Genomic DNA, 15,180 nt, shown 5'->3' with positions numbered 1-15,180 from the left:
CCTTTCCAGGTTGGAAGAACCCTGAAGTTTAGGACGCAGTGAGGCCTCAGACCATGGAAGGCTTCACACCCTTTCCTCCTTGCTTTTCTCATATGTTTTCCTTTGGACCAAGAGACGGGTCTAAATTATTACTAGTAAAATGTTGCATAGCCAGGGAGGGGTGGAAAGGTTAATAGACAGAAACTATAGAGCCAGACACAAGAAACAAAGGGATAGAAAGCCAAAAAAATGAATGGTGAGTCAAAGGGAGGAATGAATTAGATGTCCTCCATATACACACACACTCAGGCCCCAATCCTTTCACCCACCAGCAGCAGCAATGCAGGTGCACCTCAAAGGAGCACACTGCATCCTATGGTAGGTGGGGACTACCTGAAGACAAATGGGATGTGGTGATGGCATCTGGCCTAGGTGCCTTTAAAAGGAGATTGGACAAATTTCTGGAGGAAAAGTCCATCACGGGTTACAAGCCGTGAAGTGTATGTGCAACCTCCTGATTTTAGAAGTGGGTTACCTTAGAACACCATATGCAAGGGATGGCACCGGGATGTAGGTCTCTTGTTGTCTTGTGTGCTCCCTGAGACATTTGGTGGGCCACTGTGACATACAGGAAGCCAGTGGGGTAGCAGTGCAGGGGGTAGCAGTCACACCGGGCAACAAGCTTTAGGGGGGCAACAAGCTGAGCTTGACACTAGTGGCCAAAATTGTGCAAATCTTGTATATACGAATAATACCATCATGTTATATATCATTAGAAAGGTTATTTAATGCGGAATTCAGTTAAACAAACCACATTAGAATAACTGTATTTTATCAAAAGTTATGGCCAATTAACCAGAAAACGAAAATACAACTGCCTTAAAGAACAAAAACCAACTTTAACTCAAAACTGACTTATGAGACTGATTTTTCTGAGAGCCAATGAGATGTTCTTATGATACAGCAGGGAACCAGTAAGGTGTGAATATGAGTCAGCTCTCTTTTCCATGTATCATAATACAGCTACTCCTGCTAACTGGTAAAGAGGCACTTTTTCACGTGGTGCTCCTCTTCTATTTAGCAGGGGGAGAACAACCGTCCCTCATCACCCCAGCACAGTGTCTTGAACCAATAAGGGGCAAACTTTTTATGTATTTACATAATTAAGTTTGATTTTGTCATAGGGGTGGCCACAAAATCTTTGATTCCAGGTAGCAGATAGATGCCTTAGCTATACCACTGGATGGGGGGAGATGGCAGATCAAGTGGGTGATGAGCTCCTTGGGGGAGGAGGCAAGTTTCCCCCCAATTTGCACTTTTAAAAAAGCCTGGGCTTGATATCACTTCCTGCTGTGAAATCACTTCCAGGGCATCATTTTGAGCTACACATTCATTAGCTACGCCACTGCAGGAAGCTGCGCTAGATGGGCCTATGGCCTGATTCAGTGGGGCTGTTCTTATCTTCTTATGGGAGGCAAGTAAAAAGCATTTACTTATTTTTTTAACTAACCCCACATAAGCCCTGGGGCTAGCGATGGGTCTTTGGACATACAGCACCTGTGTTGGTGGTGTATGTCCAAGGTGGGAAAAGGGGCAGGGAGGTTTCTGAAAGGGGGGATTAGATTCAGCATGCACCATTGCTGCTGGATCCACCCCCTCCTGCCCCAGTCCCTCCCACGGAATGCCCCAGTCCTCCCCTTCCGTGCACACACCTGCCTTCCCCGCTGACCTGTTGTTGGGGGATATAGGAAACCCACTGCTGCCTGGTCAGCACCACTAACTGTTTCTGGGAGCCACCCAGCAGTGTGCTCAAGTGTTATATTTCGCAGTGTGATAAGTCAGGTTGTGCTGCTGGAACACAAGTTCCACCAGAGCAGCCCAAGGATAGGATTGTGCTGTCACTCACTCTCATATGGGGTCAGGAGTACTCTGTCCCTTGTGTGGCTTACTCTGACCAGGATGCAGCTGTTGTTCCTGAAGATGGTTGGTAGTGCTACATCAGTTGCATTCAGGATGCGGAGTGTATTCTTAATAGAGTCTTGGTTCAAGGAGGAATTTATCAGCATGTCTGCAAGGGAAAGAAACAGCTTCGACTCATCCCACCATACAACGGATGCCCCTTCATTGCAACTCCTCCCTGGCCTCCATTGGAATGAGATCAGAGAATCCCGTATTGAACAGTTGCTTGACCCTCCATTAGATCAGTTGAAGGTTGCTTGCTATTGACTGCCAAAATATGTGGTCCTCTAGTCTGGAAAGATCTCGGTGAAGCTCGGAGGAACATGGTGAAACAGCGACAGAGTTAGGACAGCCACTGCATCCACTGCAAGAGGGTGGCAGGGAGGAGGAAGCAGTCCCGTGGCGATGACTAGCGGGTGTCTGTCAAGGCAACAGTGCCCATGAGAGGGGGTAATTTGTACCCAGGCAGAGTGAACAAGGGGGCCCAGCAGCCAAAGGAGGGGCCACAGAAATTTCTCACCTGGACTTGGGATGCTGGGGTTGCTGCGGCATTGGCTGCTGCAAGCCATATGCACCGGGCCAGGGAATGCATACATGACACTCCTTAACACGGTGTCAGATCCAGGAGGCAACTGGCCTGCTGCAGTAGCTCTTTAGTTTGTGGATCCACTTTCCAGGAAGGAGTGTATAAGAGCTCAGGGACACAGCGGTGCGATTACAGCTACTGCAGAAGAGGGTAGTGGTGGCTTGGGATGGACTGAGAAAGTTGGACAGAAAAGGGGATTTCAGTGCATGGAGATAGGCACAAACAAATAAGAGAACAAAACAGACTTTGTAGTTAAAAGAAGAAAAAGGCCCAGCAGGCATCTCTGATTGATTGGCCTTCTCTCTCACCCATTCAGGGCTTCAAACCAGTGATGTAAATGAGGAAGGCTGATTGGTTGGTGCTGCCACCAAGACCATCTTACACCGGGTCTTCAGGGAGCACAGTAAAAAAGGCTTCAAGGGCTTTTTGTCCCACTGTGCCAGGCTGTGTTTGCCAACAGGAAAGCACCCACCGGAATACTGCAGGGAAGAACTGGTGAGTACAGTATGTGCTTTGAATTCGCAATCAGTCAAATACCTGCAGAATCATGACCATGGCTGATGTGGAAGTAGAAACCAGATTTAGGCCCTGGAATTCAGCAGTGTCGGAATGAGTGTTCTGGTGTCACTAGGTGCTTTCTGTCTGTCACAGAAGGTGGCACGCCCTGGTCCCTGCAAGCAGCTGGCTCCGCACACCTGCCTGTACCCAGTGGCATAGCTGGAGGGGGGGCAGAGCACTCAGCTGTCAGGGAGCCTCAGTGCAGCGGGCAAGTGGCCCCTCCCTTCGGAGCCATTCCCTGCGGGGGGAGCAAAGCGCAAAATTTTTACACACAAGCAAATGTGGTTGTGTTTCTCCTAGCAGGTGCAAAGCTTCTCCCCAGCTCCAAATCAGGAAGTAGCCTGTACCTGGCCAACCCCTGCAAGGGGCTGTCCCAACAGTGAGACAGATGCTCACCTGTGCAAGGCCTCTTCCCTCAGGTGAGCAAGGCTCGGGGGGGCCGGCCTCGGTGGATTGCTCCACTCTGACCGGCGAAGGACGAGCGGGGCAGCAGACATATTCCACCCCTCGGAAGTGGTCAGCCCCGCAGGGCAGTGGCATCCCATAGCTGTGAAGCTCCAGCTGCTCTCTGCTGCAGGCCTAGGAACTGGAGGACAACATCAGAACCCTCGCAGAGCAACACTTTTTGGCCACCTGGGTGGCGCACACTCTATGCTCAAAAGACAAATCAAATCACATTTAAAAAGCAACTGTGCATCAACATAACACAAACTGTGCTGAATTGTTCCGCCTGCATAGTTTACACATGCTTGATCTCTTTGAGCACTACAAGAAAAAAAGACCGTACACTTAGTGTGTGCTCTACACACAAAAAGCCCCAGGTTCAAGCCCCGAAAGTGTCATCTGCACATGTTATATTTGACATTTTAACTCGCTGGCAGAATTCTGCCACTAATGGGGAAGGGCAAGGAGCTATACAGACCCTCCGCCCTTCTGACCAGTGCCACTGATTCGCTGCCCTCCCTCTCGAGGTTCCAGGCATTGTTCCAATGGTATCTTAGCCTTCGTTAAACTTGCTTTAAAAAAAATAATCAAAACTGATGTTCTTAATTGGAATTGCACCACTAATACCACATTCTGTTGCTTTCCTGATGTCAGGCAGGCACGCACACATGGAGCATTGTGGCACCTTTCAGGGATTTTTAACAGGAAACTCTCAGCAAACCACTGTTTCTGGCACCCGACTCAAAGGAAGCTGTGAGTTCAGTCAGCTGAAATCACTTCCATGCCGGCAGGGCCATCTGTGCTGTGCTCTCAGCATCTTTTAACAGACTTGGAGGCTCTTCACACACACACACACCCCGCCCCCAGCAGAGTTTGCTTGATGGGTAGACACCCACCGTCCTTCACAAAGAAAATCAAGACAACTCACCTCTTTGGCCACACTGTGCCAATACAAGCAGCTCTCGCAGGAGTCCGTCTTCTCCTGGTGCAGGAAGGGCACAAGGAGGGCTTCGCTCACAAATTCGCCCACTGGGGAAGAGAGAAAGCAGGAGATAGAGCTGTTGTCTCCTTCAAGGCCCTGTGACAGAGGACAGGGCTGGCTCATCCACGAGGCCAGCTGAGATGGATGCTTCAGGTTGTGGACTGGTAAGGGGGGGCAAGGTGCACATCAACCCAACTCTGCAACGTCTTTGTCCGCTCTCGAGATTCAAAAAGGAAATGGGGAACAGAGCAGAAGTGTGGAAGATAAGAGAGTGGTAGACTAGAGTGTCTCTGCCCAGGCCTTAGAAAGATGTGTAGAATTGATCCGTAAGGCACGTGTAAAATTGCCCCATAAGAAATTGCACCATCCAGAATATAATGTAAGATGGCACACATCCATCAGTACCAATTGGTCAACAGGTAATATACAACCATTTTGCAAGAGAAGCCCTAGACATCAGAAATACTCCCCAGAAGTGATTTCACAGCTGTCCACATTAAAGGGACTTAGGGCACAATCCTAACCGGGTCTACTCAGAAGTAAGTTCTATTTTTTTCAATGGGACTTACTCTCAGGAAAGTGTGGTTACTATTGCAGCCTCAATCTGCACTCCTACACACATGCAACCAGGAGCAAACCCCCCTGGGCAAAGTAGGGCTCACTTCTGAGTTAATATGGGCAGTCTTGCACTTTCAGGCTGCAACCCTATGCCTCCATACTTAGAAGTGAACCTCACTGAACTCAGCAGGACTTCCGTCAGAGTCAAAAACATGCAGAATTGCCCCATAAGGGATGTGTAGAATTGCCCCATAAGGCACAAACACTTGCAGCACCCTGAAAGTAACTACCTTTATCTGCATAGCACCAAAGTTCATCTTCATGTCCATTTTACAAACTGAGAGACTAAGGATCCCACAGAGTGGGCAGGGAATAAGAATCCAGATTTCACTGTCCCCTGGAACACAAGGGGTCCATTCTGCATCAGAGGCACCTACCCAGGCATCGACAGGGCACTACAATGTGCTGATGACCCTTGCAGTTGGGCCTCCCCTTCTTGCCCCAGTTGTCAATTGTGACTGGCTGGGTCCCCTCCACGGCTTTAGTGATTTGCAACTCAGCATACACCTGATGGAAAAGAGGATAATCATCACAGCAGGAAATTGAGGAATGGGGAGGGGTCAAATGGGTACCCCTTAATTATTATTATTATTATTATTATTATTATTATTATTATTATTATTATTATTATTATTATTATTTCATGTGCAGAGATTGTGCATGAACTGGAGGTTGTCCATGACTTTGTGTACCTTGGCTCAACGATCTCCGACACTCTTTCTCTCGATACCGAGCTAAACAAATGCATCGGTAAAGCAGCTACCACGTTTTCCAGACTCACAAAGAGAGTCTGGTCCAACAAGAAGCTGACGGAACATACCAAGATCCAGGTCTACAGAGCTTGCGTCCTGAGTACACTTCTGTACTGCAGCGAGTCATGGACTCTTCACTCACAACAGGAGAGGAAACTGAATGCTTTCCACATGCGCTGCCTCCGACGTATTCTCGGCATCACCTGGCAGGACAAAGTTTCAAACAACACAGTCCTGGAATGTGCTGGAATCCCTAGCATGTATGCACTACTGAAACAGAGACACCTGCGTTGGCTCGGTCATGTCGTGAGAATGGATGATGGCTGGATCCCAAAGGATCTCCTCTATGGAGAACTCGTGCAAGGAAAGCGCCCTACATGTAGACCACAGCTGCGATACAAGAACATCTGCAAGAGGGATCTGAAGGCCTTAGGAGTGGACCTCAACAAGTGGGAAACCCTGGCCTCTGAGCGGCCCGCTTGGAGGCAGGCTGTGCAGCACGGCCTTTCCCAGTTTGAAGAGACACTTGGCCAACAGTCTGAGGCTAAGAGGCAAAGAAGGAAGGCCCATAGCCAGGGAGACAGGCCAGGGACAGACTGCACTTGCTCCCGGTGTGGAAGGGATTGTCACTCCCGAATCGGCATTTTCAGCCACACTAGACGCTGTTCCAGAACCACCTTTCAGAGCGCGATACCATAGTCTTTCGAGACTGAAGGTTGCCAACTAACTATTATTATTATTATTATTAACAGTATTTATATACCACTTTTCAACAAAAAGTTCACAAAGCAGTTTACAGGAAAAAAAATCAAATAACTAATGGCTCCCTGTCCCTTAACCCTCTCTTGTCCCTTTCCACTGCACGTGACAAGGAACAAGGTTACATTTGTACGCTGACCTTCCTTGCTCCAAAGAGACTCAGAGCCGCATACCTAGATCACCTAAATCAGTGATTTTCATGCTGGATTTTCAACACTGGTGTGCTACGAATGTTCTTGCAGGTATACTTGGGGAAGGGGCATTTATTGGTATGGCCACTGGGTGATGTGAGCCTCCATCCAACAGCATGGTGTGCCTTGTCAATTGTCCAAAAATCAATGGTGCGCCTTGAAATGTTAGCACATGTTTGTGTGCCATTCGATGAAAAAGGTTGAAAACCACTGCCCTAAATAGTTTACCAGTCAGAAACTGGACAAGTCCAGACCTGCTCCGTTTCAGAGACGGAAGTAACTCTGGCTCCTGCAGGCTACACATCGGGCTCAGCACTATCGAATGAGGTCGACTGGACTTCCAGAATGAGAAGCAACTTACCGGTGTGGTGTCAGACCAGGACCAGGGGAGATCTGGATTCCAATCCCTGCACAGTGATGAAACTCACTGGGTGACCTCAGGCTACTTTAAGTCATACCCCACTTCACATGATTGCTGTGAAGCTACGTATTGCTACTTGGAGTTATTTAGGGAGCTACTTGGTGGGAGGGTGGGATTAAAGTGAAATATTAGGGGTATCCATGAACGGGATTCCTAAAGGAAGCACTCAGCATGCACATATCATACATAGGCATTTGTGGGGTAAGAGAGTTGCGTGCTCAAGGAGAGCACTGAACTGTGCAAAGACAGCGAGACACCTCAGAGAGTGCAGCTAAATGGGTGCGATCAACAGGAGTAGGAGAAAAAGGATCAAGGCCACCCAGACAGAGGACCCTGCCTTAGGACAAACGGCTGATGAGCAGGCTCTGATGTGCCTTGCAGAGAGTATGTGCCCCAAGAAGGGGTGGCACTGCCAGTAATGCTCATATGGGCGGTGCTCATGTGCTGGCCTGACACTCATGGGAATGAGCACGGGCTGTGAGAAGGGTGTAACACGTGGGTTGTGAATAAAGGGGGAGTGGTTTTCCCTTGTGCAGGAATAGTACACCAAAGCATCACTACTCTGTGTGTGTGTGTGTGTGTGTGTGTGTGTGTAACCAGGTGGCAACAGCTGGAGATGTTTGCATGCTTGGAGGGGGTTCATATCAATGCATGTGAGACTGGAAGTGCGCACCCCGAACGAGGGAACACCTGACCCAAGCTTTGTATGCCAGCAAGTCTTGTATAGCCCAGTTGTCCCAATCTCATAATGTGGACCACTGTGGCATTCCAACAGGCTTGCAAAACAAGAACCATGCCACAGGTCAACTGTGCTTCTTTATTTTACAACTGGGTCCGTTGCAGCTTGTCTTTCCTTCAAGGTGCTCAGCCCAGTGGATGTGGGGTTTTCCAGTTGGTCCCTCACCCAGGTTACCCCACCTGCTAAGCTTCAGGGGGGCACCTATATTCAGCTATATCAGTACCATCAGACCCTTGTTTTGAACCCACAGAGATTGAACAGATCCAATGGCACACATGGGAAGAAGAGAGAGAAATAGCCCTTGTTGGGACGAGAGGGACAAAGTGGGGCTTCCGTGCTGGTGGAACCTTAGGGCCAAGTCAGAACAGTTAACCCCTGCTAACTGGGCAGAGAGGCAGCTTTCAAAGGGGTGTCCTCTTCTATTTAGCCGGGGGAGAGCAACTGTCCCTCTTCACCCCAGCACGGCATCTTCTCCAGTGGCTATTGCTGGTGCCTCTTCTGTATTTTTTTAAGACGGTGAGCCCTTCGGTGACAGGAAACCATTTCTTGATTTATTTTGCTACTAACTGTTGAAAAGCAGTATTCCTCATCATCATCATCGTCGTCATCATCCTAATAGCAGCAGCAAGAGGAGACAAGGCCAGGTGTGGAGGTGGAGGCAAAGGTATGGGGAGCAGGATTTGAAAAGGGACGAGGGGAAGAGGGTCTGAGTGAGCTCTGGGAGTCCAGCTGGGTGTGTGGGGCTGATGTACCTCTTGGCAGCAGCTGCGGATCTCCTCCCTGGTGCAGAAACAAGTGTGGGTCCCAAAGGCGTGGGGCTGCCAGTGCCCCATCTGGACACTGAGATGCAAGACCAGCTTCCCACAGAACAGGGCCACCTGGGGGTCCCCGAGCGCTGGCCTGAGTGCCGCTCCCGTCCCCTGCAACACACAAAGGGAGGGGAAAGAGACCAGCACCTTTCAAAAACTGCTCATCCCTCCTGTTGCGCTCCCTGGCACACGTGGGTGTGTTTGCAGTGCCAGGAGAGTCCGATGCCTGGCAAGAGCAAGGATGAAAAGGCCTCTCCTGCTGTTGCTCCCCTGCAACCCAAATCTCCACCTCTACCTTCCCCCTCCCTTTGTCTGCACCGCCATCACTTGGTGGGCAGGGATGTTGTTGCTGTGGTAACCACTCCCCACGGAGTTGCCAGATCTTCTCTGTTGCCATGGAGACCAGCTCCCAGATGGAAATGAACACTGCATCACCAGCCCCTCCCTTAGCCATTGCTCGGCTTGGGCCCACTCCCACTAGCTGGGTACCTCCTTCCCCCCCACCCTGCTTCACCTTCTACTTCCTCTCCCTCCCCTCTCCGGCCTTCCCCTCTGTTCCTTTCCCAGCACCCCTCTCATCTTGGATCTGTCCCTCCCATCTTAATGAGTCCCAGTGTCTCAGCGCATCTCTGCCTCTTCTCAGGACGTCACCCTCAGGGCAAGTCCAGATGGGGCCTCCACATCTGTCAGTGAGCAGCTCAACCTGCCAGCATCAGGGCTGAGAAGCAGGTACTGTCCCAGACTCCTGATTCCCACCCTGCCAAGGGGTCCCGGTCTGTGGGCCCTGCAATGCCACTGCCCAGCTCTGGAATCAAAATGGTTTTCATGACTTCATCCAGCCTGGCCAAAAGAACCGCAAAAAGGAGCTCTCGATGCCGGTGGTGTAGCTAAGGCACCCAGGGGCACAAAAAGTCTTCATACCGCCATGCCCCCATTGCAACCCATGCCCCTTCCAAATTTTAGCATCCCCTATATCAGTGGTGCACCTACGGGGGCAGGAAGGTACCACGCCTTGAGGGGGTGTCTTTTTTTACTGAAAACTGGGAGTGGCTTTCGGAGGCCTCTGACTCAAGGCGTGGTACCCAGGATAGTGCAGCCCCCTGCCCCTTTTGGCGATGCTGCTGCTCCAAGGGCCACAGACCAGGAAGCACCCAGAATGCAGAAAGGAACTCCCGCTGGTGCTAGGCAGAGCATTTGAAGGCAAGGGCACTAATGGGAGTCCAGAGCTTGAGAAACCAGCAGTGGCAGCGCCAGGGGTGGCTCAAGGCCAAAGATGAGAACCAGCCAGAGCAGGGGCTGAGAAGAGACAAGGTGGTTGGAGAATGAGTTGAGAGGGTGGTGGCTGCAGTAGCGGCACCCAATGGCGGGAGGCGGGGAGGGAGACAGGAGAGGCCCAGGACGGCTGTGGATCAGGCTGGCAGAATTGCCAGGGTTCATGCCACTCCCACTTCCCCTGCAGTCTTGGTTCTTCTGGGATTGAACTAAGGCTGTCAGGATCCTGCTAGTGCCAGGGGGCAAAAATGGCTGGAACAACAGGAGGCAATGGCTGGAAATGAGGAATCCCTTATCCAGCCTGAAAACACAAGGTGGGAGAAGAGCGGACAGAGAACAAGAGCAGGGGGGGCATGTGCAATGCCCGTGGGGGGGCCGCACTTTCCCATTGGACTGGGAAAAATGGCATGGGCGGGGGTGCATCAGAGTAAGGGGGGAGGACAATGGAGAAGCCAGGCCCGGATTAAGTTGGATCCTCTGGCTAAGCCGCTGCTCTGCCATTAAACAGCTGTTGGAGTTTGGCTGCAGGTTGACCTCCCTCCAGGCCAGGGTGGAGCGCGGTCAGACATCCTGAGAAAAAGGGGGGAACAAAGAGGGTTGAGCAGCCTCCCCAACTGCTACCTGCCCCAGAATCTTCTACATGGGAGGGGAGGTGGGGAATGATGGCAAAGGGGGAGCTGGGAAATGGAAACTGGAGTGGCAGGGAAGTGGTCAATTGGCAGCGGAACTAATCCCCTCTCCTGCTCCCCCCTGCACAGCACTTAGCGAGATGAGATGGAGGGGAGAGGAAGCCTCAGCCTGTTTGACCCCCCCGCCACACACACACACACACACACACACACACACACACACACACACACACACACCACAGAATCTCATAAATGGGAAATGCTGCAGGAATAAAACAAGGCAAGGTGGAAGGAAGGGTGGACAGGGGATCGTGGCTACCCCAAGCCAGCCTCTTCCAGAAGGAGACTGCCAGGAAAGCAAGGGAGGAATGTAACCCTGGAGAAGCAAAGGAGCAGAGATGTTGGGGGGCTGGGGGTGTAGCAGGGCGGGTGCCAGGCTATTTTGCCCCCTAGGCAAAGCTACCTACTTGCACCCCTCCCCTCCCAAATATTGCCAGTTTCAATTTTCATAAACAGACGTCTCATGGAAAAAATAAAAATGAAATTTAAAAAAATTTAAATTGTCAGTTGCATTTTTTTGGTTTTTTGGTTGGCCACCTTCAGTCTCGAAAGACTATGGTATAAGCCGACAGCACCCGGTATTCCCAGGCGGTCTCCCATCCAAGTACTAACCAGGCCTGACCCTGCTTAGCTTCCAAGATCAGATGAGATCAGGCATGTGCAGGGTAACAGTTTTTACATGGGTTAAAAATACTAATCTGCATTCAACGGTGCCCCTCAAAAGTCACCACTGCGCCTCTTTGGGGTCTGCACCTTAGGCGGCCGCCTAGTTGGCCTAATGATGGCACAGGCCCTGGGATGGAGGCACAGAGAGGAAGACAAGGGAAAAGGTTTGTCTCTCCCCCCCACCCTCTGAGTCTCATCCCTCTGTCCTCTCCAGGTGATTCAGGCTGCTGAGCGCATCACAGCACCAGCTGGCTGTGCTGAGATGGAGGAAGGCTGGGCTTGTCGCCAAACCCAGAAGAAGTGTGCGCGGTGGGGCGGGGAGGGGGCAGCAATGCCATCCTTGACTTCTGGCAGCTGAAGGAATCGGAGATGATGGGAAACACCCCACGTTTCTGGAGAATCACACACCGGTCATGCTTTGCTTCCCACTAAAACAGACTATAGAGAGCAACTTGGATCCACGCAGCCTGGCAGCCAGGATTTCAGAACCCTACCTGAAGATGCCAAAGCAAGGACTGTACCACTAAGTTACAGCCCCTCCTGGGGGTGTGTGTGTGGAAGCATCCATATGGCATGTTTGCTTCGGCCCCGGCAAGGCCTGTTCAGCGGGAGGGAGAAGTTCGGCTTTCTCTGACCATATTGCCGTAACCCCAGCAGTGTCCAGAAAGCGGTGAATCCTACAGACCAACTTGTGGGTCGTAACCCCAATGGGGTGGCAAAGCCTCATTTGGGGAGGTCAAGGCAGCCTTTCAAAGCCTGTCCGAGAGGACTTGGATCCGATCCAATAATGGCAGTGCCTTCTCAAAGATCTAATCCTGCACAGCCTCTTCTCGCTGTCTTGCCCCACAGCTCCTAAGGTGGACCCTGCTTAGGTTGCCACCTCATAGGGTCGTTGTGAAGACACAAGAGGGAAGGGGAAGTGGGGCAGGCGGGGGTTGGGGTGGGTGGATCGGGCCCCAGGAGGGGGCAGGAGCTGCAGTGGGCCCCGCTTCTCACGCTTTATTTATTTATTGATGGGGTTCATCTCACACACACAGAAAGCTCCAATACCACTGCTGTAGACAGATGAATCCTGTAGCCCTGGTGGAGGTGGTTCTGTGTATGGGGAGGGAAATTCGAAATGGCTTGTGTTCTAAATCCCCCAAACTATGCAAGAAAAATGGTAACAAACTTGAGTCTAAAATAATAAGGACAGGGTGGTGGCATGTGTGTTTTCTTTTTAACTGAGCCACTTAGTCTAAGCTGCAGACAATTCCCTGCCCCCCCTCCTGAAAACAAGATTAGACCCCAAACCACAGAAAGCAAGGGCCGGACCCTGGTGGCACCGCATGAGCCGCATGTGGCTCTTTCAGCCGTCTGCTGCGGCTCCTCTGGGTGAACGTGGCAAAGGGGGTGACAGGAGGCACCTGTGTTGGGAGGGCAGGCTGCTTCCCTCCGCCCCCTGCCTTCCTCTCCCTTCACCCCCACCTGCCCCGCATTGGTTTCCCTTTTCAATTTTGCCCGCTCTGCAGGCTTAAGCTCCCTGTTTCTCCCTTCCCCAACTCTCCAGCAGGACGCCCTCCTCCTCAGCCCTTGCAGACCGCCTTTCCCTGAGCAGGTCCCCACTCAGTGCAAGGAGAGGCTTTTCCACCACAGCAGAGGAGACATCCTGTGTGTCTACTCAGTAGTAAGTCCCATTACAGCGGATGAAGCTTACTCCCAGGAAAGGGTGCCTGGGATGGCAGCCTTGGAGCCTGCTGCTATGTGTGTCTACTCAGTAGTAAGCCCCATTACAGCGGAAGAAGCTTACTCCCAGGAAAGGGTGCCTGGGATGGCAGCCTTGGAGCCTGCTCCTATGCGTGTCTACTCAGTTGTAAGCCCCATTACATTGGATGAGGCTTACTCCCAAGAAAAGGTGCCTGGGATTGCAGCCTTGGAGCCTGCTCAAGGCCAAGGACGGGTGAGTGGGAGCCTGCACCCCGCAGGTCTGTTCGCGAGCAAGCCCCGCTGTAGTCCCTGGGCTACTCCCAGGAAGGTGTGGAGGGCTGTAGCCTCAGCCCCCTCCTGTGCAGGTCTACTCACAAGTAAGCCCCACTGTAGTCAGTGGGACTTCCTCCCAGGAAGGTGTGGAGGGCTGCAGCCTCAGCCCCCTCCTATGCAGGTCTACTCACAAGCAGTCAAGTGAGGCTTCCTCTCAGGAAAGTGTGGAGAGGACTGCAACCTGAGAGCTCCAACCAACTGCTCAGAAGTCCCATTGTAGTCAATGGGGCTTACTCCCAGGATAGTGTGGAGAGGGTTGCAGCCTGAGTGAGGGAGGACAGGCAGGCAGGGCAGAAGCTGGCCTGTGGCTGCCCCCCCACCTCCCCCCCAGCTCTGGCTTCTTCTCTTCCCCACCTCTGGAGTCTGTGTCCTTTTTTCCTTCCAGCAGCGTGCCTCTGGAAGGTGGGGGGAGTTCTTTATTATCCATGTAAGATAAGCAGATGTCATAACCGCCATATGTATTGGAATCAAGGTAGATCTGGTGAGGAGGTAGATGTGGTGTCAGCAGTGGCCCCTTTAAGGGTAAGCCCTGGGCATCCAGCAGCGTGTGCTGCACAGCTGCAGCCACTTGAAGGTAATAGGGCCCTCAGGGATATAAGGAGCACCTGAGGCAGGAAGGGGGTGTGGGTTGTAGAAGGAGTGCAGGTTGGAGAGGAAACTGACTGACTTGGCTTATTGACTTTGACTTAGATACTCTGACTGATTTGATTGACTCACTTTGGAATCTGGCCTTGGACTGTGACTTGGCTTATTGACTTTGGACTCTGCCCTGGATACTTTGACTGACTTTGTGACTAAGGGACTGCTGGAGACACTGGAGTTTGAAGTGTGGCTGCTGTGCCCAAGACCTGCTGATGACCCAGGGTCTGCTGTATTGGTGGGAGGCTGCTGGCAGGAGAGAGGACCTCTGCAGGCTGAACAGGCAAGCTACCCTGGAGGTGGGGTCCAGCAGGAGTGCAGGGCAGAACCAGGGTCATTTGTTGGGGGATAGAAGGAGAGCTAATTTGTTTAAAGTAGGCATAATTCTCCAGGCAGAGAGGTGTTGTTGGCAACCTTCAGTCTTGAAAGACTATGGTATCGCGCTCTGAAAGGTGGTTTTGGAACAGCGTCTAGTGTGGCTGAAAAGGCCAATTTGGGAGTGACAATCCCTTCCACACTGGGAGCAAGTGCAGCCTGTCCCTGGTCTGTCTCCCTGGCTATGGGCCATCCTTCTTTGCCTCTTTGCCTCAGACTGTTGGCCAAGTGTCTCTTCAAACTGGGAAAGGCCATGCTGCACAGCCTGCCTCCAAGCGGGCCACTCAGAGGCCAGGGTTTCCCACTTGTTGAGGTCCACTCCTAAGGCCTTCAGATCCCTCTTGCAGATGTCCTTGTATCACATCTGTGGTCTACCTGTAGGGCACTTTCCTTGCACGAGTTCTCCATAGAGGAGATCCAGCCATCATCCATTCTCACGACATGACCGAGCCAACGCAGGCGTCTCTGTTTCAGCAGTGCATACATGCTAGGGATTCCAGCACGTTCCAGGACTGTGTTGTTTGGAACATTGTCCTGCCAGGTGATGCCAAGAATGCGTTGGAGGCAGCGCATGTGGAAAGCGCTCAGTTTCCTCTCCTGTTGTGAGCGAAGAGTCCATGACTCGCTGCAGTACAGAAGTGTACTCAGGATGCAAGCTCTGTAGACCTGGATCTTGGTATGTTCCGTCAGCTTCTTGTTGGACCAGACTCTCTTTGTGAGTCT

The 15,180-nt window shown here is 51.7% G+C and overlaps 1 pseudogene; it reads right to left on the bottom strand.

Moving 5' to 3' along the window:
• Nucleotides 1–11,321: 11,321 nt before the first annotated feature.
• On the bottom strand, nt 11,322–11,443 carry LOC136662019 (5S ribosomal RNA; annotated as a pseudogene).
• Between the last annotated feature and the right edge of the window lie 3,737 nt (nt 11,444–15,180).

The sequence above is a fragment of the Tiliqua scincoides genome, chromosome 10 (genome assembly GCF_035046505.1).
Source record: "Tiliqua scincoides isolate rTilSci1 chromosome 10, rTilSci1.hap2, whole genome shotgun sequence".
NCBI lineage: Eukaryota > Metazoa > Chordata > Lepidosauria > Squamata > Scincidae > Tiliqua > Tiliqua scincoides.
The sequence above is the reverse complement of the archived record's forward strand: the minus strand, read 5'-3'. Positions and strand labels throughout refer to the sequence as shown.